General features: G+C 42.8%; 1 protein-coding gene and 1 long non-coding RNA gene across 10 annotated transcripts in view; one reads left to right on the top strand and one right to left on the bottom strand.

Moving 5' to 3' along the window:
* The window catches only part of Ankfn1 (ankyrin-repeat and fibronectin type III domain containing 1), a 348,355-nt gene that overhangs the window by 74,771 nt on the left and 249,754 nt on the right, over positions 1-23,830 (top strand). For all 9 annotated transcript variants that reach the window (XM_087569238.1, XM_087569239.1, NM_001447300.1 and 6 more), the window contains 1 exon segment: positions 20,835-20,875. The gene's annotated coding sequence lies outside the window, so the exon portion shown is untranslated.
* On the bottom strand, positions 252-11,640 carry LOC120095174 (uncharacterized). Its single transcript, XR_015631275.1, has 3 exons — positions 11,526-11,640; positions 5,487-5,664; positions 252-1,357 (listed from the first exon to the last, which is right to left on the bottom strand). It is a non-coding gene; the product is annotated as an uncharacterized LOC120095174 (long non-coding RNA).

The following is a 23,830-nucleotide window of genomic DNA, read 5'->3' as shown; positions in this document are numbered from 1 at the left end:
ATACACATACAAATAAACAAAGAGTGGAAGGCAACCTTAGTCTCTTGACCACAGTGTATCTCTATGATCAGCCAGTAAATCCCACGTCAGCAAATAATGACATAGGCAAAGTAAGGGATTGTGTAAGGAGAACAAAAGCAAAGAGAAAAGAGAAGGACGGGGGACAGAGGGAGGGGGGACCCTAGAAGCAAGCACCTGAATTGTCTCTCTTGTCATTCTTTTGCATAAAGAAGAGTATTTCTTTTTTTTTTAAAGATGTATTTATTTTATGTATGTGAATACACTGTGGCTGTCTTCAGACACCAGAAGAGGGCATCAGATCCCATTACAGATGGTTGTGAGCCACCATGTGGTTGCTGGGACTTGAACTCAGAACCTCTGGAAGAGCAGTCAGTGTTCCTAACCACTGAGCCATCTCTCCAGCCCAAGAATATTTCTTCGACCCATTTCAACAGCTCACCCTTTGGCGTTTAAACTCCTCCATCTTGGCTGGCATCTTTTGGAGTTCTGAAGCCAGGACCTTCTTTTTATTTTCAACCTCTGTTTATATGTGTGTATGCATATTCATGGATGGGAACATGTGCCCACTACTGGCTGCATGTGGAGGTCAGAGGACTATCTTGGATATTGGTCCACCTTGTCTGAGGAAGGGTCTCTGACATATGTGTGAGGCTCGCTGCCCCACATACTTCCAGGGATTCTCCTGTCTCCACCTTCCACCTTGTCACAGGGGCATTGAGCTTACTGGTGGGTGCTACCACACCTGGCTTTGTGTGACTTCTGAGGATCCAGACTCAGGTCTTCACAGTTGCTCCACAAGCATCTTGCCAGCTGAGCATCTCCCATCCCCCAAGTGCATTCTCAGCACACCCCTGCACTGTGTACAAAACACCAAGCAAGCATTTAGCATTTCAAATGTTGAAAAGGTCTATTTTTCTCCCTCATTAGACCCTTCGCTCCCTGAAGGGCTAGGTCTCTTCTTTTCGGCATTTACATGGATCCCCTGTAAATAGAAACTAAATACATGCTTGAGGGATGAGTATAATGTAATGGCAATTTTGGATTTTGCTTTCTTTGAAAAACACACAAGTATTATAAGACTATGTTTTCATTTTAATCACACATGTGGGATATGGGACTGCTTCAGATTGTCCACAGTAGCTGGCTGGGATTTGCCTCATGCTCTAGCAGAGGTGTGGTTCTGCCAGCTGCAGATCGTCTCTGGAATTGTGTGAAGTTTAGAATTCTGGGAAATTTTCAGAGGGTTAATAAGTCCTAGGGCTCAAAGAGGTGGGGCAATTTGTTGGTTGGTTGTTGGTCACTGTTGGTCATTGCTGGTTGTAGTTTGTTAAGTAGTCTGTGCGCACGGAAGAAACAACAAGAAAAAATTAGAGATCTGGCAGTGAAGATCAAACCTACACAAGGAACAATAAAGCACAATGCGGTACAATGCATTTTAATTTATATATTCATGGGCTTCGGAAGAAGACTCCGATCCTGATATTTCTGCTTTCTTGGCCCCTAACCTAGGGTTTCCTCATGACAACTCTGTCATGGTCTGCTATCTCCAGTGTGCTGTCAAACACCCATTCTTTATCAGCTCAATTCGTAGGAAGAGGCTGAAAGTTGAATGAACTCAGATCTGTTTCTGTCTGTCTATTAAGAAAATGATGTGGTTTGTGACAACAGCCAGACTCAGAGGTAGTGCCTGAGAGTGTAATAAGAACCAAACCGAGTGGTACACCAGGTATGTTCAACCTTTTGATTTCTGTGGGCCACAATAGATGAGTAAGAGTTTATCTTAGCCCATACACATGACCCATGGGTGTCAAAATCAGGACCCATGAACTGTAGAAGTGTATACATATTTACTACCTGACACTGAGACCTGACATTATCATCTGTAACATTCATGCTGGATACCCATGTAGCTGAGTTACAGAAACTACCTACAGGAGAAATTTAATGATTTTTAAAGTAAGTTTATTGTTTTGTGTGGGACCACACTCATAGCTATCCTTCGTGCATGAACCTGCATTCCATAGGTGGGACACCCTGGTAGAGTCTCCAATCTTTGGAGTTATGCTTCTACTGGGGGAGGTGGGGGAGGTAAATGTAGAGAGTTATTATTTCCTACATATATGCATAAAATAAAACGAGAGTGAAATGAGTAATTTGAGCAAAACGAGTAAGGACCCTATATTTTAAACAGATATTTTCCTTCAGATTCGACCAAGTGTCTCTCACTTCCCAGACCAAGATCCTAGTTACTCTTTTGTTGGTGTCAGCCACTAGGATGGCTCTGGAACCTCATAAAACATTAAATCCTTGGGGAAACGTTTGTGGCCAATCAGAGTGACCCAGCACATTGTACCACACAAATGGCCTTGTCTAACCTGACACCAAACGTCTACTGAGAGTAGATCTCGAAGTGTAGCTTCATTGTAATCATGTTGGGCCTTGCTTCAGCAATGTAACTTTATGGCCGGGTATTTCCTAGTACTTCATAAAAATCACTCTTGTGTGTTTGTTCCAATGAAAGAAGATTTGTCTCCCAGGAAAGCCACTGAAACACGGAGCAACTGCAATCTCCTTTTGGAGTATTGGGTTTCATTTTATGACATATCTTGCTGTTTAGTACAACATATCTATATTAAAAAGCACGAACAAGTCAGCCTTGTTCTGTCCCATTCCCGTCCCTCTCTAATGTACATTTATAAAAACACACACGTAGGGTTGGGGATTTAGCTCAGTGGTAGAGCACTTGCCTAGGAAGCGCAAGGCCCTGGGTTCAATCCCCAGCTCCGAAAAAAGAAGCAAAAAAAAAAAAAATAAATAAAAACACACACGTATCTGATTCCACACGCACTGTACAATATTTTATCGATTACAGGGGAACTTAGTTATATCATGTTTCCAGCGACTGAGGGGGAAAAAAAAACACAGAAAGTGGGAAACACTGAATTTGATTATGCTAGGCATGTCGTTTGAAAGGCCTGAATTGTGGGGAGGTCTTGTATGTAAGGATAATAAAAATAGGTTTTACTCAAAAACTACCCTTTTACATACCATGGGAAAGGGATAGCCCCTGTGTATTCTTCTGTGTCTAGAGACACAGTCCACACGGGGCACGCTCCCTGGGAGGCTGACTCTCTTTCCCAGAGCTTTCTCCTGCTCCTTCTCCACTGTCAAACTTCAGCTCAAGCGTTGGTGACTTGGGTTATTCCAGGGATCCTCTAGCCAGGCCAGTTTGTCTCCCTCTGCAGTCAGCAACTACTTTGTGTCTATAGCTCTCCTCCCTGCATTGGCTTGGATGTGGGTCACTCAAAGACCTTTAACCCACAGGAACAGACTTGAACTCCCAAGGGAAACGAATGCTTGCTTCTTCCTTTTAACTTAATTTACACATTTATCCCTTTAATGCATCCCGTAATTAGTATTTGCCATGAAGAACAAATGACTTTTCTCCTTTTTGTTTGTCTTTGTTATTGTTACTGTTCTCGGCTATTTTGAACACCTTGCTCTGAGTGAGCCTCTCCTTCGCAGCAGGGCCCAGGTTTGCTCTCCTGCCATGTGAGAGGGCGTTGGTACACTAGGGGCTGTTTCTGGGCTCTCAGATTCATTCTGTAGTCTTCTCAGTCTCTCTCTCTCCTCAAGTGCAGCTCTGACGTAAGGAATGAAGCTTTGAGAACTATTTAACACCAGGGAAAGAAGGGGAGACAGCTAACTTTCCTGTAAATATCTTTTCTTAAATGTCTCCTCTTTTCTTACTAATTTATTTCATTCAACTATTAGGTTCCTTTTGAAGTTACATTTCTATTCCAGTGAGAGCTCTCGTTGTTTGGTTATTGTTTGCTCTCCTGAAACAGCATCTGGCTCTGTGGCTCTGGGTGGCCTGCTTATTCACTGTCTCGGTAAATACAGCCTCAAACTCACAGCAATCCTCCTGCCGCAGGCCCCTAGGATCTTGATTGTGACTTCATTCATTTTAAAACTAAATTTTGAGAGAACTTAGATCTTTACGGTAGATGACTCTTGTGTCTTCTTGTTGGGATACAGCATGGCTCTCCCCTTCTGGTCTCCTGTTACCTACATCTGGTAAACACCTTTGCCGTCCTTGTTCTGTTTGGTTTTGTTTGTTTTGTCAGCTGAGTCCTGCATGTTTCATACTTTGGTAGGTGCTTTGTATTTTTATGGACAATCCAAATACTATCTTTTCCGGCGAAAGCTACAGATGGCTGTTGTAAAAGGAAGAGACTGATTTTCTTTTAATTGTTTATTTACTATTTAATGACCTTCCTCGGCCCTCATCTAGTCAACCATTTATAGCTGATTCTTGTGAGACTTTTTTTTCAAAGGCATTTTCTGAAAAGAGTGATCCACCCCCCCACACACACACACCGTACCCCCCCATACCCTTTCCCAACAAGCAAAGGTCATATCCCCATTCTGGGTCTGGTTTTCGTTACATCGGCCAGAACTCCTACAACAATGGGCCATCACAAACTCAATTTTGATCCTTCCACTTTCGTGGGCCTCTTTCCTTGTCTCTGGCCCTCACAAGCCTCTCTTCCCTGCCACGTGATGCTGACAGACAACTCTGTCCCCTGGCTGGCACCCGCCATCTGCCCACATCAACTCTGTCATTCTCCAATCTGCCCAATATACCTCCTGGGTTGGCCAGATGACATTTAGCACCTCAGCTCAATTTGAACTTCATATACAAACAACCAATATGCTTCTCATATGCAGATATCCCATGCAACATTTGGAACACAAATATATTAAATAGGGCTTTTAAGAATTGTTTCTCTAAGATTTAGGCCTGACTGGGTACCCCATGGTTTGTTTGTTTGTTTTTGTTTGTTTGTTTCAAGAAAGTTACCTTAGTGCGACTTAGAACTCCTAAGCCAATTTCTACTCAGAGATGACACATACCCATGTGCAAGTGCTTCCTCCCATAATTATATGTTCACACAGAGCTTCATATATCTACACCTGGAGAAGACTGCATAGCCTAGGCTCCTACTGTGTGTATGTTCGCTGAGTTTTAAAACTACATGGGTGGTGGCAGAGCAGCCCATCAAATATTTATAGAGCATTCCTGGAATACACAGAATATGGAAGGTTTTGCTCTTTAAGTAGAGGAACAAACAGATATGACCGTGCCCATCAAACACCAAGCATCCAGGGGAAAGAAGAAAGTGTAACTAGGTTTTGAGAGGCAACACTGTGTTTTTCTTAAGTTCAGAAGCCAAGTGAATGTGGAATTTTATCTTCATTCATTCTAAAGAGTTGCAAGTATTCAAGTGAAGTCAAGAGATCTCAACCGTAATTCTGACTCTACCGGGAATTAGGTATTTGGCCGTATATGAAACATCTTCTTAGTGTCGGTTTCGTCATCACTGAATGGGGGTGATCGCTGCACACATTTAAATGGCAGGGTCGTTCAAAAGTGAATTATCACAAAGGATCTACACACTTACAGACAAGGGAATGATGCCTATCCTGGTTGAAGAAGCTGTAGCAGTTTCCGTGTTCCTCAGGAAGGTCACAAGAGCAGTAACAGGCACCCTTAAGAGTTACATAGTTGGGGTTGAGGATTTAGCTCAGTGGTAGAGCGCTTGCCTAGCAAGCACAAGGCCCTGGGTTCAGTCCCCAGCTCTGAAAAAAGGAAAAGAAAAAAAAAAGAGTTATATAGTTGGCACTCCAAGTAAGTAACAAGAGGTGAGCCTATCCTTTCCCTCAGAACAGCCACCCACAGCCAGTTTCCGGCCTCCAGTTTGGATGGCCCAGTGATGTCCCAAACATTGGTATGCCCCTAAGGACATCATCAGAGACCATCTTTACTCTCTCCACACCTTCCAAAACATCAGGGAGACTTCTTATCCTGGGACTGTAAGCTCTCCACTGCCTCGAACTCCCTCTCTGCTTGCTGCTTCTTCTTTGGGTCACCTCTCTATGAGGATATAAACAATCCCTGCCTTGCTCTGCCTTGCTTGAGCAAAGCCCTTCTTAGCTTCTGAACACTCCACAGAGGTCATCGGGCTCCCACACATCTTAAAGCAACAGGAAACACCCCACTACCACTAGAAAGATATTCCCCACCTCAGCAGCCTTGCGCAGGACTTCACAATGAGAGTACCTGGACAGACATGGACAAAAATGGATGCTGAGACAGGGAAAAGAAACTAAGGAGGGAGAACCTCCTCCCCACACGTTGGAATGTTCTGTAACTGTTTAGAGGAAGCCTTTCTAAAGAATTTAATGGCGAGAAGGAGCATTCACCTCACATACGAAAATGGCAGAAATCATACCTACATTTGGAATTGTACTTTGGAAAAATAGGCTGCAAGAAATGCTGAGGTAAAATGTCAACGAAAGTGGTAGTCATTGTCATTTTCGAGTCAGGGGACTTAGCCTTATGGTCACTGCCGTCTTTTTCAAAGTCTGTAGCTTCTAAACTTGGTCGGAAATGAGTTTTGCTTTTATTTTGATGGAAAGCATTTTTAAATGAGCAGGGATGGAGATTCGGACAAGTTATTTCAGACCACATGAGTTCCGCCTCTCTGTAGCCTTTCTGTGAAATGGGCTATCTGCCGTGAGCCATTACAACATGCTTCTTTCTATGCGTCATTCAAAAGACCTCCCCACATACAGACTTCCACAGGGAAGAGGGGCTCAATAGACCTTTGTACCCCCAGCTCCTGAAGTCGCAGCTCAAAGAAAGTGACTTTGTGTTATTCCTATTTGTTCCTAACTCAGTGGCCAAAACCAGTCATATGGATTCCTTCATAAAGGGGTCAGGAAAGCAGTTTCCCATGGAGCTAGAAAAGAGTCAGAGGAAGTTGGAAAGAGCATGCAAGCTTACTCCTTTTCAGGCTTCTTTCATTCTTTTTTTTTTTGTTATAATTACATCATTTCCCCTTCCCTTCTCTCCACAGCTTCCCACAGACCCCGCCCTACTCTCCTTCAAAGTCATGGCCTCTGTTTTGAAATTATTGTTGTTAGATGCATATATATTGGGACATATGTATGTATGTGTATATATGTGTGTGTGTGTGTGTGTGTGTGTGTGTGTTTCTAAATAAAACATGCTTAGTCTATATGATCCTATTTGTATGTATGTTTTCAAGGTTGACCACTTGGTATTGGATAACCAATTGGTGGGAAGGTTATTTCTCCCACCCTCAGCATCTCTTAGTTGCACGCTTACCTTAAAGCTCAATAAAAGCAAATATTGCCTTAGAAATCTAAATCAGCCACAATATAGCCACATGTCTGGTTTTCTAATGAAAATATACAATCAGTAAAATAGGCTGGTGGTAGGGAATCTATTAGGGAGAAGAAGACAGAGCATGGGCAAGCTTTCACACTGCCTGCCTTCTCTGTAATGATATCTGATTCTAGGCAGTGTTTGTGATCATACTTTACTAATTAGAAGCCATGGTCTCAAGGTAGACAGTTCCAATATCCAACATTTCCATGGATTTCGTCTCTCACTGTATTTCTACTCTCAATCCTCCTGCTACCAGATTTTAGGATTTCGTGGCCCCATTCTCCTGGCCAAGATGTCATTGGTTGCAAAAAGAGACTTCAAAATACCTATGTTGGGGATAGGAGATTAAATAAAGAGCTTATTTCTATTTTTATTTTTGGCACAAAGGAGACTTCATGGCGCCCAAGCAATTGTGTCTCCCCCTCTCCCCGCCAAAAACGTACTCTGAATATCAAAGGCCTTAGCGCAGCTACTGAAGTGTTAATTGGCCTAGTCCAATTCTCAAAAATTAGCTTCCGTGTGAACCAATTAAAACAAAATAATTGGAAGTTGTCAGCACTTCTAAATATTTATGCCAGTGGATGCAAATATTTATTTACATATCATCTGTTTGCAATTTCTCTCACTTCTGCTCTCTGTGAAGCTCCTTGTGAACCATCATTTTCTTCCTCTTGATGTTGAAATCACAACCTAAACTCAGTCAACTCAACCGGCAGAAAGCTAAACTATTTTTGGTTTTGACAATGTATACTTTTGACAACGAGTTTATATTCCTCGTTTATAACGGAAAGCGATACTGTAGTCACCCTCTCAAAGGAAAAACTCTCTCTCTCTCTCTCTTTTTTTTTCTGTAGCCAATCTATTCTATTTTCCCATGTGGTACTCATTAAAGCAATTCCCAACTTTGTTGATTTTCATTACATCTATAGAGTGCTAAGACTTACTTTCACACTTCTGCAGTTGGTGATCAAGTGTCAGTCAGCTCCGCTGGACGCCCTTTCTACCACAGCTCATCAACTCTATACCAATCTTGAAGCATCAAGAAATGTCAGGCTATCTTTGTTTATAATCTCCCTGAGACTTCCTTCTGCAAACCCATCAGTCACAAGTCTCTCCAGCTCTTCTAAGCAATGTCTTCACATCTTCTTTACCATTTTGAGATTCATCTCTCACCTGCTTCCCATGGGAATCAACTGTCCCTATCCATCTCTTGCTAAGGGAGAGACAACACGTTCATTAAAATGCCCAATAATAACAGAACTTACTACACCTGTTATATGTGTGAAATTCAAGGTCAGTGTAGAAAGTTTTGGAGAAAATTCCCACTGTTTGTCATTAGCCCTCATGTGTATTTTCACCATCTCCTTCGCAGCTTCTCCTGTGAGTGTTTTGTTTTTCTGTTTCCCAAGTACATGCGGTATTATATATTCAATTTCATTTCCCTTAAACATATCCAGAGCACTTCCTTTGTGTGATTAAAATTCTTTATAAAGCTATGTCTTTCCCCCAGTGGCTACAAGATAGTCTCTTACTAGGTGGCTATGTCATGGTTTCATTAAACAGTCTCTTACTAGATTTAAAAGCATACAAAGTAGTTTGTTTGTGATCTGAGTATTTAATCTACTTTGCTGCTGGTAGACACAGAGCTCAGCAAGGAAGCTAGGATACGCAGTACCGGACCCACAATCTTGGATATCAGCTTAAACCTAAGCACTGTCCTAGGAAAGAGCCAACGAAGGAAACGCAGTTCATAAGGATCTTCTGCTTGAGTCTATGAACTGTACACAGAAACCATGGAGCTTAACAATTGTGATCCAACAGAGGTGAACAAGTTCTTGGTAACCCTGGGGCTCCCACCTCCTATAGGCATGTTTTGTACATTGAGTAAAGTTTACCCTTGGGTTATTCAAATGCTTGTTCCTTTGCCCTCATATCTTGATTCAATCCAACATGGCATTGTAATACTTATACCAAGAATGTCCTGTCTCATTTGTCTAAGCAATTTTTACCATTTATACTCTGCCTTGTCAATAAACATTGATCACTCAAAGGCTGGGCAGAATAGAAAATAGGGTGGGATGTCCACCGGCAGAGGAAAGAGAGAGGGAGAGACGAAGATTCAGATCAGCAGGCAGGATGGAGGAAATGGGGATGTCCACTGGCAGAGGAAAGAGAGAGGGAGAGAGGAAGATTCAGATCAGCAGGCAGGATGGAGGAAATGGAGCCATGCAGAAGGGTCCAAAGAGCATATTATCAATAAATAATATGCAAGTGTCCTGGGATGGAGGTGGGAGGTAGCCAGATTATTATAGGAGGTAAAGGTAGATGAATAACTGCTCAGTTATCGAGGTGCAGTTATGAACATATCTTAATTTTTCTGTATGGTTATTGGGAAATAGCATAAGGTAAGAAAATACAGCCACCTGATTTCTTCACTGTTTGCATTTATATTAAGGTGCTAATTCACTTACAATATTCTTGGGACAAAGAGATAGCCAGGCCACCAATTATATTTATGATTCTGTTTTCTTTCTTTTAATTTTTCACAATCAAGACATCTCCGTGGTGTTTCTTCAGGTCTTTTGTGGCCCAGCTCTGTGCCACATATTCTAGTTCCTTTTCTTTCCAGTTTTGTTTGCCCCGTCTCCCAAGTGTTGAACCAAGGGTGGGCTCTTTACAAAGGCCCGATATCTGTTCCTCTGCTTCTGCTTCAATTTCTCCATCTCCCATGGGCTCCCAAGGCAGCAGCTACCGTCCCTGCTTCCCTGTCTTACTTAGTTATGTTCTAATCTCTGTGATAAAATATCTGGACAAAAGCAATTTGAAGGAGAAAGGATTTATTTGGGCTTACAGTTTCAAGAGGATACAGTCCATCACGACGAGAAAGGCATGACAGCAGGAACAGAAAGAACAGAAAGCTCCCTGGCCACATAGTATTCACATGCAAGGAGCAGAGAACACATAGGAAGAGGGGCCAGGCAATAAATCCTCAAGACACTCCCCACCCCCAGTGTCTACAAGCAAAGCTCCACCTCCTAAAGGTTCCACAATCTTCCATCAGCTGAGGACCAGGTATTCAAACACATGAACCTATGGGGGACATTTCCAATTCAGGCCACAGCATTACTACACCAGAATTCTGCTGGCCAGTGCTCTTTAGATTATGTCCCCTAAACAGGCAGTATCAGTCTCATCCAGGGGCTTGTCAGACAAGGAGGTTCCCAGGCCCTTCCCAGCTCCATCGTAAGGACAACTTGAAAGTGTGGGGTCCACTTCTTGGATTTGGGGAATGTACCCAGGTGATCCCCATGCACACTGATTATGGGAACCACTTCAATGGAGCCAATTCTGACCAATGAGCTCCTTGTGCTGGCATATTCTCTGAAGAACATTTGATTTCCAGAGGTGCTCCAAGCCAAACTGTTCCTGTCAGCACTGCCTCAAGCATGCTCTTGCCCCAACCCCTGACTGTTCTCAGAATTTAAGTTCCCGAGCCTTGAGAACATTACATTACTTGATTAATAGCAAAGCATGACATTGCTGTGATATCTCCTTCCAGCAGCAATGAATGCCTCTAGCATTCGTCTCTCAGCCTCCTTTCCTTTCAAGCCATCCCAGCATTTTATGAAAGAGTAATATGGCTTACCTGGTTCCTCATCTTATCTACATGTGGTGCTGCTGTCCTGAGCTGCATCTCAGGACTCCCCTCCTTGGTCGTTCTACTTTGTTCCCAGCCCTATCTGTCTGGTTGCTTCCTAATGCTATTTCTGATTTCGTAACTTGAGGTCCTTCCTGAAGATGAATGACATCCGTCAGTCCCCACAGTTCAAATAAATCTTAGCCTTTAGCCCTCCAAGTAAGGGTGAATGGCTCAATCCAACATCCGCCTCCATCCACACACAAGGCTTTCCTTGGAGGGTGGGGTGGCTTAATCAGCTTGACTACGTTTGGAGTGACCTCTGACATGAGTGAGGCACATCTCTGCGTGTGTCTATGAAGACATTTCCAACGAGAACTGGGGGTGCCATGGCCTGATTCTTAAACCAAATACAAAAGCTCTCAGTGTGCAGGGACCCCCTTCTTCTGCTTGCTGGCCCTCCATGAAATGGAGTGTTCTGCTTCACAAAGCCCACCTCACTATGATGAATTAACACCTCTGAAACCATGATCCAGAATAAGACCCCCACCCCCACCCCCCACCCCCCACCCCCTGCCCCCCCATCACCCCCACCCCGCTCTAAGTCACCTGCATCACAGTGATGTGTAAAGTAACCGGGGCAGATCTCCGTCTCAGCAGCCAACGTTGGCCTCGATCGTTCTCTTGTGGCTCCTTGTTCTCTGCACCACAGGAAGTCAGTAGCTCCTTCAGGCCCCAAATCATGATAGTCCAAAAATGCTTCAGACGTTGCCAAATGTGCCTCGATACCAGATAAGGGCAAAAATCCTCAGTAGAAAGCCACAACCACAAGGCTGGCTATCTCATTTTCTTGAACATTCCAGGGGAAGTCTGGCTGCATTCAATTCCTAGAACATCCATCTACACTGCCTCACCACTACAGGGGGAAAAAATTAAAAGAAAGAAAGAAACAGAACTGTGTCTTATTTGACCGAATGGATGGTCTTCAGAGCATTTCATTTTGGCCTTCTTAGCTTGCTTATATAATTCTGTGGGGAGTCATTTGGCCATTCCATGTCACTAAACCTGGTGGCTTTAAGGAACTGTCTCCCAACAGTTCTCCATGGGTTGTACACTCCTGTTCACTTCCTTTATCTTCCCTGATTTTCTATTGGAATTTTTTAGGCCCCTACCATACTGCTTCTCTGGCCTTCATTTTAACGGCATTTAATCCTCCCCCACCACACCCCATTCATATCTTTCCTTGCTCTCTGGGAGATCGGCCTTTCTCAGGAGAAAAGAAGTGCTTCGGTCCCATGGGAGTACCTGCTATTTCCAACAGTCAAATTTAAATGCAAACTCAAAGTCTATATCCAAAACCTATTGATTCTTGGTCAACCCAAAGATTTATCCTAGAAATGGTTACTTCCAGACAACAGCTCTTTAAACTGTTTAAAGAGCCTAAGCCAAATGCCTAAAATAAGTGGAGAGTCCTAATTTGCTCCAACCATTACCTGGGTCAGGGTATCCATGTTGGAATCAGATAAGGATTTAAGAATCATAGTGTGTTTAAGACGTAAGTGTTAGGAAGAAAAGTCACCATGAGACTTTATCCTTGAGCCACAAGTCTAAATTAGTCTTCCACACGCACCCCACTCAACCCTTTGTGCAGCCTGTGCAATTCCAACTGAGACGAAGAGAGAAGGCCTTGTAAGTCACTGGAGCTGGTGTTCCCAGAGCCCAGCACTGCACTGAAGCCCAAAGCTAACTGAAGTCTCTGTTCTGGGTGGAGTTTAGCACCTGTGTGTAATTTGAAGTCAGGATAACCCACTGTTGAGCTCAAAACTACATTTATTGCAAGTCATTATTTGCAAAGCAAGTCAGAGATGAAGGTTAGCCAGGCATTCTGACCCACATCTATAACTCCAGTGCCAAGAGGGCAGGGAGATCCAGGCAGCCTGAGCTGCAGAGTGATACGAAGAGCTGGAGATGTAATTCAGCGCAAGACCCTGCTAACTCCGGTCATGACAACTATCCCAGCATCCAAGGCTTCACACCTGAGTTCATATGTTGCTTCTTAATGTCTCAGAGCTTTCCAAAGTGTTCCCAAATCTGCCGAGGGTTGGGATGCTAACTAAGCCTTTACCCTTTTTTTCAATGCGTGGGTTTGGAATCAACAAATTTATCTGAGGGTCTGGAGCGTATTCAGTGACACCCCACCCCCACCCGCAAACACACAGCAGCTGGCAAAGCTTCATGGAAATTGGGAAATCAGGGCTTCTGGTTGCTCTATTGTGTACTGACGCTGGGCTAACACAGCTCGCCAGCCAAGCACAGGCATAGAGGTTATCAGTTAAAATGTCACAATTTCTTTGGGCTCATTGAACAGTCTCCTCTCAACGTCTTGAAAATCTGAGTCATTTTAGAACAAGGGACCCCTCTTTTCATTTTGACACCAAGATGCCCAAATTCTGTGGCTGGTCCTGGGCAAAGGTACTAGTGACAGAGGCAGTGAGGGTGGAGGGGCTCCAGGGTAGGTAGAATCTTGCCGAGAAGCCTGGAGGCTCATTCTTCCCTGCATAGCCACAAGGCGTGAAATAATACTAAATACTAAGACGTTCTAAATACTACAGAAGATGAGTGAAATTTTCTAGAGTTCCTGTGCTGTGACCTCCCAAGGTGGAGGAAGTTTAAAACAGCAGGGATCGAGGTCAGAATTTTAGTGCCTTTTCTTTTATTTTTACTTCCTTGTCTTTCAGACTTTTTTATATGTGGGCTTTATAATATCCTGTGACTTCAAAGGCAATGCTTCATTAAAATTGATAGCTTGCTATGTGCACACATGGTCCCATGACCAGATTGCGTTATTGAGCACAGATTAGAAAGATAGTCTGTTGCTTGCTCAAACCCATCACTTTGATATTTGAATAATTAATCCTAAGAAATTCATCATTTAATTATAAGGTTTAAACAGTGCTAAAGAGACATGAAAGGTTTCTAGGAGTCTGTATTGTTTGCTGACAGCAAAATGGGAGAATGAATGTCTGAAAGTTGAAAATATTTCATACCGGATCCTATTTAAATGATGTCATGGATTTGGATGTGAGTGGAACTGCCAAGCAGCCTTGGAGCCAACCACCTTTAGTTAAGTAGTTTGTATTTGCTTTTCTCCTTCTGGCTGGATTATAAACTGAAGCAGAAATTAAGAGCTTTTGGGAGGGTCAATGTTAGCTCACCAGAGAGATGTGATACAGCATGCTGTGATGGTCCCTAAAGCATAACTCCATGGGCACCAATGCCTCAGTTTACCCATCAGTGAGGAGACCTGGTCCCCTATAATAGAAACTAGGCATATGGCAGGTTAGTTGAACTTCTTGACAGAAAGAAGTCTATTCTCAAGAACAATTTTCATTAAAGACAAAAATAATGAGGAAGGTCATGGAGAAAAAAAGTTTAGGCCCAACAGATGTTATCCTGGAGATAAGTTTCCCATGCCCACAGCTGGGTGGTTATTCTGGTTCCCACTTAAAGACCTGAACAATGGAGGAATTCAACACTACAGGGTAGTAAATAGTTTTGGGTTTCATTTTAAGATCAAATAGTCAACATCTTTACCATTAAATGGCTCTCATCTTTCTAGTCAAGAGACCCTGTTCCCCTCCTGTCCTGGTACCCATAAGCTAATTTTAGGAATCCTGACCCTTTCATAATGTAGATATATCTTATATCATCTATTCAAAGTCTAGGTCAACTTTGCCTTTTCAGATACTTGATACAGTATACTTTCCGATACTTAAGTACAGTCTAGAGGCTCAAAAAAGAAAATAAAAACCTAACTAAGCAGAATTATCCTATAAATCACAAGTCTTATTATCAATTGACTTTGAAGTGTCCTTGACAGGTCTATATATGAACACTAAGTGCCCAGCTTATGAGGCTGTTTGGAAGACTGTGGAGATTTTAGGAGTTTGATAGAAGTAATTCGCAAGGGGCAGGCCTTTGAAAATGGTAGCCATCCATCGGGTGCTTCTCCTGTGTCTGGTCTGTACAATGTGAGCAGACACTGCTTCATACTCCCCACCCCCACCATGAACTGCACAAACCCAGGTACATCTCTTTCCTGTGTTAACAATCCTTAACTGTCCCCTGCAGCTCTGAGACATGCTCACCATGCCTGAGATGGCCTAACTTGTTTGGTTTATCCCCACCTCTCCTTGCTCTTCTGCATGGAATTCTTCAATCCAACTAACTTGCATGCTATTGAGAGCACCTTGGCAGATGTCCTGTATTAGGTGTCCTGTATCAGGGCCTTTGTGCCTGCCGCTTTCTATGGGGAGCGCTCCTTCTAGCCTCCACCAATACGGTGACATCTCATTGACCTGAGAGATGTATCCCTGACCACCGTTACTGTTCTTCATATGCGTCCTTCAAAATGTTGTCAAGAAGGCTCTTCTCAATCATACGTTTGGCGTATTTTCTCACCCTGGAGTTTATAATAACCATTAAAAGTTCTAAAGTAGTAGTGCCCCTTAGTTCTCTTAGCTCTAAACTCACCATTTTCCGCAAATCCATATGGCCCTTCCTTGGAAAAAGTCTTTGTTCCTTTACATAGGACAAACTTCACTTGCTACAGCATCACTCCATCACATCAGCTACCTCACATCAGTGTGAGTATGGTCCATTTTTCAACAGGTTTCCTGCGCAATTAGTTGGCTGAAAATGTCTTGGGGGTTTAAATGTCTTAGTGGGTTTTATAAGAAGTATATGTTCAACATGTAGAACATATTGAAACATCTGATACATAGTGACTTGTGTGTACAAAATTATAATTAAAGAAGAAAAGTGGTCATCAGAGAAGAGCACTCACAGAGAGAGAGTCGGGGTTAGATCCCCAGCACCCCACATTGGGGGGCTCCCAACCACCTGTAATTCCAACTCCAAGTCACCTGTACACATTTGTGTGCATCCACACATAGTCACACACATAGATACCTGATTAAAAATAAAATTAAAAATAAAAATTAAGATAAATAAAATAAAAATAAAAATTATTTTTAAGAATAAAAGCACAATATATAAAATAATATAGCATTATATTATTTTCATTGAAAACACTTGAATGATAGAGATTTGCACATGTAGAGGGGCACACAGGAGTGTGTACAACTGTGTGCACATTCTTGCTCTGATTAACACAGATCATTAAGAATAATGCCCAGATGCACTGTCTCATAGATGCAGGACCAGATCACCAAGCAAAACCCTTGAGTCTTTACACACGTCAAAATAAATCTGTGTTGTTCTGAGCTCTTTTGCCTTGCTTTAGTGCATCTGGAGTTTCCAAAGTTTCTGGAATGAAAATTGTTTATTTAAATTAAAAACACTTTAACTGTTAAAAAGCTAGAAAGAAATCAAAACACAAGAAACCATTTATAAGTAAACACAGTAAGGCAGTGGAACGCCCACCCAGGTCTGGGCAGAGACACAGTGCTGAGACTATGTGGAAAAATAGCCAAGTTCCAATGCCATAAGAGAGACCGTTGGAAACGCTTAGAAAATTCCTTAAACACCAGCAGCGACTGAGGAGTGGGATTGACAACTAAAACACTGTTTATGAAGTCTCCAGAAGCGATCTGACAGGACTTTTTCAAGTTGAGCCTGTGGTGTGTTAATATTGTGTCCAAAAGTCAAAGACAAAAGGCTAGGAAGTTTGGTGCCTGCCTGTAGTCATTTAAGAATCAGGAGCAGAAGCTTGGATGGTGCCCTCTCAGCTGGGGCTAACTAAAGTTAGCTATAACTGTTGGCATATTAAGCTCATAGGATGGTCCAGATACTTGCCCTGTTCCTTATCTGCATTAAGTCTTCCCAATAAACATAGCAGTCAGGAGAGATACAGGGCTGGTCTGTTCTCAGTTTAAGAATAAAGGCATCCCAACTTAAACAGGTCAAGTAACTGGCTACAGATCACCATGTTGCTTGGTAGAAATGCCGAGAATGGCATATGCTCAGACAGGGCTGTGGACTGAAGCCCTCAAACTACAATATCAGAACCCCGATGCCTTCAACTTAAAAGGTCGGATGGTTTCTGCTTTGTTTTTCTGGAAGTATTTGGCCAAAATCTAGGACTTCATGCATGCTGGGCTACCACTGAGCTATGGCCCAGCACCAAACTGTCAGATTCTATTTGAAAAGCACTTTATCACAATACAAAGGTATCCATCATTCATAAGGCCTTATCTGACCATGGCAATACTTAGCCTTTGCTAGTCATTCTTGAGTTTAAGAACATTGGCCCCCAGCACTTCTGGGAATAAATGGAATCCAAAATAACTGCTCCTACCACAGAATTGAGCAAATAACTAGCATTAACATTAAAGAGACAGAATTAGTTGAGTCTTCATCACAGAAGGTAAGAGCTTCTTCATCTCAAAATTCACAGTCCTGGGCTCTCTGAAGTATGTGTCAAATACTGCAAAAGGCAACCTTGGGTTCTAAGACCTCCAAAGGGGCCAATGTCTCTTGCCAAGACCCCTTGGCCTTAATGATACATTTCTCCTTGGTATGTGACAACACACACACACACACACACACACACACACACACACACACGCATCTGCTTTCTCCCCTCCTGCCCGGGAGTAGGAACCAAACCTTCTTGTGTTCTTCTCAGGAACAAGTTTATCATAAAAGCATGTCTGCAGGTCACGATACACCAAGCATTCAGGACTCTTAGTAACTATTCCTATTAAATTCTCTCTCTAGAACATCTTACATCCCAGCCAGCAGTATAATCCTGAATCAGGTTGCCATGGGGTCTCTCTAAGCTGTCTGATAGTCTCTAGAGCCAGACAGATATTTATAAGGAATGATAAGATACATGACTGGGAGCCAGCACTGTGTTCTGCACACAGTGGTACTCAGCAGGCTGGTGAATGACTTAGTTCGTCATCTTAAGGGCTGTTTTTCTCCTTTGTCTGTGGTGGAAACAAGCCTTACAAAGCAAAGACGAGTTTTTACATAGCTGCGAAGTTTCTGTTCACTTATTTTGTACCCCAAGGAAAATAATACAAACCACACACTAGATAGTTATATAATGCCATCTTGAGGAGCACTTCGAATAGTGTTTAAAGTAATCAATGATATCGTAGAAAATTGTTCCCCAAATGAAGAGCCCTTGTCCAGTGAATCTTGGAAATGGCAGACAATTTTCTTTGTTCCTACTTTGTGGCTAAAGAACCCATTATCTAAGGAAATAGTGAAAACTTTTCTTAGGCAGTAAGAGTTCTAAATTTGTTTCTTAGCAACGAGTTCCTCAAAGGAGCTCACGAGGATACAATTTCTGAAGCCTTTTCAGTATACATTTGTATTTAGAAAGACAAGAGGTAGGGGAGCATGTGCAGGCCTGGAAACAGAAAGGCACCTATAATTCCAATTAGTGGTAAAACATTACACTACTGGGCCTGTATACAAAACCCAGACAATAAGAACATAACGCCTACATGCACAGACAGCACTATGCTCTCCATTCTTTATGGGCCAGCAATTTAACAATTTGATGACTTGAGTTCCGTCCCCACGGACAAGGGATTAGTTGGTTTGCTAACATTTTAAGGAGTTTTTAGTGTAGATACTGATCGTGTGCATTATACTCCTCAGACAGAGAAATAAAGTTCTGATAATCTAACCTGGAAGAGAAATTTGAGATGATTTTGACATGCAATAGGGGAAATGTCTTACTGGAGTAAGAATGTCTAAATTGCTACCTTCCTGGGTGCCATTTCTTAATTTGTATTCCCAACTTGGCCTCCTAAAAGCAATAATAACATTAACAACACCAGTCCCTATTTAGCAAGTCTTCAGTGCACTACTGGGCTGTTTGTTACTGTAACAAACACCTGATCTTATCAACGTATAAAGAAAAATGTTCTTCTGGCCCAGAGTTTTAGAAGCTTTAGTCCATAATTGGATGTTTTCATTGCTTTGGACTCCTGACAACACATTGTGGTAGAAGCTGTAATAGAGCAAAACCATTCACCTCATGGCAACGGAGAGAAAAGGGAAGGGATCAGAGCTCTCTTGTCCACTGAATTTCACTTCCTCAAGGTTCTATCACTTGGCAATAGTTCCAAGCTGAAGACCAACCATTTAAAATCTGAGTTTGTATGTCTGGATCATTCCAGATCTGTATGATAGTACCCACTATTTTACAGAACATTTTTATACTTACCATCCATCTTAACTCTTACAGCAGTTCTTTGAAATAGCATTGTTACCTTTGATAAATCGTTGAGCATTAAATTAGTTCTTAAAGTTATACTATTTTTAAGAGGAATCACAGAGGTCAGGGCTGAGGAGATGGACTAGTTGGTAAGAGCAAACATGAAGACATATGTCCTCTTCTCTAGCATTCATTTAAAAGCCAGGCATGGTCTTGTGCACCAAGAAATTCTCAGGAGCTCACTGGCCTGCCAGACTAGGGAAAAACAGAAGCTTCTAGATCAGGGAAAGACCCTGTGTCAAGGGAATAAGAAGGGAAAGATAAATGGAAGATAATAGAAGTCTTAGAAGTCTTCCTCTGACCTCCTCATGTGTGTGTACATTGACTAGAGGTCTTTCATACTTAACCACTTATATGCATGCCCCCCAGACACATACATGCACATATGGACACAGCACAAATCTGTGTGTGTGTGTGTGTGTGTGTGTGTGTGTGTATGTGTGTGTGTGTTGGGGGCTGGGCTACACACGAATCACATGGCAGAGATTGGAAGCGTGTTACTCACATAGTGAGTAATCAACTCCTCCAGGTCACTGTCCACAGCGAGCGCTTCATGAGGGTCTGAGGACCCTTGGATGACTTCATGAGGGCCTGAGGACCCTTGGATGCTCAGTGTGAGAGACACCTTCAATCCACTCAAATCTCAGAGTGTTTAGAATCTGTCGTGTTGTTGGGAGACGGCGCAGGGCAGGAGTAGAAAGGGAGAACTTAGGCCAGCCTCCCCCGTTAAACATGCTAACCCTGAAGTACTCCCCTGGCTATAACCAAACATTTCTAAAACAAGCTGAAGTGTCTGAATGACTAGCATACGGAGCAAGTTGCCTGCACACTTGGTGAATCCCTTCTAAGTGGACGGGTAGCTTAATTGTTTTCCCTTTTCCTTGCCATCCTTGAGAAGCCTGGCATCTCCTGAAGTCCCCCCCTTCAGCCCCTACAAATGCTTTTTATTTCTTGGAAGAGAAAATTGTCTGCTTATCCCAGTAAACATGAGTTGAGACAACTATGGCTTTCTTTCTTTCTTTCTTTCTTTCTTTCTTTCTTTCTTTCTTTCTTTCTTTCTTTTTCTTTCTTCTTTTTTTTCTCGGAGCTGGGGACCGAACCCAGGGCCTTGTGCTTGCTAGGCAAGCGCTCTACCACTGAGCTAAATCCCCAACCCCTCTTTCTTTCTTTCTTCCTTTCTTTCTTTCTTTCTTTCTTTCTTTCTTTCTTTCTTCCTTTCTTTGGACATCTTTTAATGGAACAATGTGTCAGAACTGGGCCTTCAAAGTCAAGGTAGAATGGCAACATGATCCAGAAGTGAGAGAATGTTGAGTCTCGGCTGGCAAGCTTGTCAACCAGATGCCTCCTAGTTCCGCTGCAGGATAGGACCTGGGAGGCAAATCGAACATCCACATTCAGGAAGCTCAGGGGCTGGTAACTGAATGTGAAAGGAAACATGGTGCTTGACTTAAATGCTTGCTTTGTGGGTTCTAGCTTCTTGCTCCCCAGGAAGAATCTCCGGATAAATAAGTTTTCACCTTTAGATTCCTCGTTATTTTTCCATCAGTGGCTGTACCTTTAAAGGCAATTCAATGTGGGCTTCTTTTATTCTCCCATTTGAATTAGTTACTGTACAATTTCTTAAACACGATTTTTTCTCTCTCTCTCTCTCTTTATTACAGAGGCTGCCCTTCAAAGACAGACATTTCACTTGCAGCAAAATGTAAGTACATTTCTTCCTCAAAATAATATCTGTGTCTCAGCTGTCATTCCAAAACCTTTAAGGCTCCCATCTCCTAACTCCCACTGCTGCATCATTAAAAATCCGGTGCCACCAAATGAGGCCACGGTTTGGAGCTAACATTTCTCGGGGCTTATTTGTGGAACACTGTGGAAGCATTTTAGAAACGGTTTTGGAAGAAGACCTGGAATCGTGGCTATGAGAATATGGCATCTAAAAGCAAAGGGGGCATTATGCATATTTGTTGTGACATTGTGGCTAAATGACACCCAACATCTGAATATTCATCCCCCCTCGAGTGGCTGATTTATTTCTCTTTTCTCAGTCAGTCCTCACCATGGATTCACAGGCCCCTCCTTGTTTAAGAACCAGGCAGTTTCCTCAGTAATTCCTCCCTGTATCTGCTAATTATGGCTACTCTATAAACGTATGTTGTTTCTAGAGCAAATCTCCTGTATATTGCATTCACTCTGGAATTCCCAGTGCCTGTACCAAGCTACACATCTCTTCTCTTCCGTAAGACCAGATAAAACTGGGGTGGGTCTGAACTGAGAATAGGCATTTCCCGGTTTTTGCCTTTAAGATTAGCATGTGAATATATCCCTCAGTATGTGTTTATCTCTGGAATAATCTAGTAACACATAAATTCAAAAGGCAAAGAATTGAGTTAGGACCAACATGAAGGCTGTAGGTTATTCACAAGTAGCTGGAAAAGCTAATGAGCTACTTGCCAAGGAAGATAAGTGGGCACAAGATAAGCAACCACAGAGTAAAGGGGTGAGCCAGCCATTTGCACTTCATACTATCCTGGTTTATACAGAATTTCCAGCAAGGGGTTCATCTTGCCAGCCACTGGAGCATTTAACTAGACATTCTTAGACCTGTCAGAATCCCAAGGTCTCACTGGAATTCCCCATACCACACAAACGCTAATAAATTCCCCTCGGATCGTTCAGTTCCTATGACAATGTGTTCGGCTGAACTGCAAGAAAAACTTAGTTCATCTTGACTTCCCGGGTGATGTCTTTCTGTTCGCTCCATCCAGCAAATTGATCCCACTGCTTGCCGGTAAATATTCAAGCATCAGCAGCAAGAGACTCTCAGCATCATTCAGACTCCAGGTCCAAGTGTTCTATGCATCCACCAGACGGTTTCTAAAGATTGAGCCCCAGGTTCTATTGCTTTGGTCTGGATTGCATTATCAAAACACCTGCATGTGAGAAATATTTGAAGTGGCTTTCCCCAAAAAAGTCACATTAGATTTTCAGGAGCAGGCCTCCTTATCATGAGTGTATTGCTTGTACAGATGTGAGCTTTCACTGTTTTTCCCTCTTTGGAACATGGCGCTCACTCGATGGAATGCCTTGTGCTAATCCTCCTCCGTATTCATATTTTGTAGCTCTTTAGCATATGACACTGTCAGCTCGCTTCCACCCATGTTTTAAGCAATTCGATATTAAATCTTAAAATATAGTTCGTATGTGTCTGTGGTGGATATTAGGTGGCCAGCAATCTCATTTTTTGAAGGTTTCTCTCTTTTTTAAATTATCTTTATGTGTATTGGGAGGAGAAGGGTGTGCTTGAATGCAGATGCCCATAGCGTTAGGAGAGGAGCTCAAATTCTCTGGAGCTATAGTCATGGCAAGTGGTTGTGGGCCACCTGATGTGGGTGCTGGGAACCCAGCTTGGAGCCTCTGGAAAAGGAGTACATGTTCATCGCTGCTGAGTCATTTCTCCAACCCCCAGTTTAATATTTTATAAGATTTATTTTATTTATTGGTTATGAACAAGTTAGACAGGGAAGAGAGAAGAAAAAGGGAGCACATTTATGCATGTGCAGGTGCTCACGGAGGACAGAAGAAGGAGGTTTCTGATCCCCTAGAGCTGGAGTTATAGGGGCTTGGCTGCCAGGACCCAAACTCTGATCCTCTGGAAGAGCAATATGTCTCTTAACCCCTGAGCCATCTCTCCAACTCCAGTAAAAGGCAATTCAAAGCAACATCCTAAACCATTATGTATAAATGTAAGCATATCAACGATGATTCTTACCACCTTCCCCCCCCACACACACACACACATCTCTTTATCAAGATCTCAGTTAAAGCACCCACTGCCTTATAGACCTCTGGTCAGAAGAGCAAGGGATTGGCTGGTTCACCATAGTGATCACACCCAGTGCACAGTGACCTAGTCCATTAGGAAAATTTCCAATGTGTAGCAAGCACTGGAATTCACACTATCCAGACACAGGGGGGCCTACTCAAATCCCTGAGTCTTCTCTGGGTGAGTGGAAGAAGTCTAGTCTTTCCTGAGGAGTCACAGAAATGCGGTAAAACTATTACACTGGGGCTCAAGAGATTATCAGTGATTCAGAGCACTAAAGCAGCTGCAGAGGACCTAGGCTTGGTTCCCAGCACTGACATAGTAGCTCACAATTGTCTGTAACTCCAGTTTCACAGGGTCCGATGCCCTCTTCTGGCCTCTTTGGGTACCAGGCATGTGCATGGTACACAGACAGACATAAAGGCAAACTACTAATACACATTGTAGTAATTTGGATATGCTTGGTCCATGGGAAGTGACTTTGTGTGGAGGTGTGGCTTCGTTGGAGGATGTGTGTCACTGTGTAGGTGGGCTTTGGAGGCTCCTAGTGTGTAAGATCCACCCAGGGCGGAAGAGACAGTCTCTTTCTGGCTGCCTTTGGATCAAGATGTAGAACACTCAGCCCCTTCTTCATTACCATGTTGGCCTGGATGCTCCCGTGCTTTTCCTCCATGATGATAATGGACGGAACATCTGAAATTGTAAACCAGCAGCAATTTAAATGTTTGCCTTTATAAGAGTTGCCTTGGTCATGGTGTGTCTTCCTAGCAATAAAACCCAAAGTAAGGCACACATAAAATAAAATGAATAAACCTCTTGACTATGCATACTCCT

This window comes from Rattus norvegicus, chromosome 10, assembly GCF_021556685.1.
Source record: "Rattus norvegicus strain SHRSP/BbbUtx chromosome 10, alternate assembly SHRSP_T2T, whole genome shotgun sequence".
NCBI classification, from domain to species: domain Eukaryota; kingdom Metazoa; phylum Chordata; class Mammalia; order Rodentia; family Muridae; genus Rattus; species Rattus norvegicus.
Note: the sequence above shows the minus strand (reverse complement) of the source record. Positions and strands in the feature narration are given on the sequence as shown.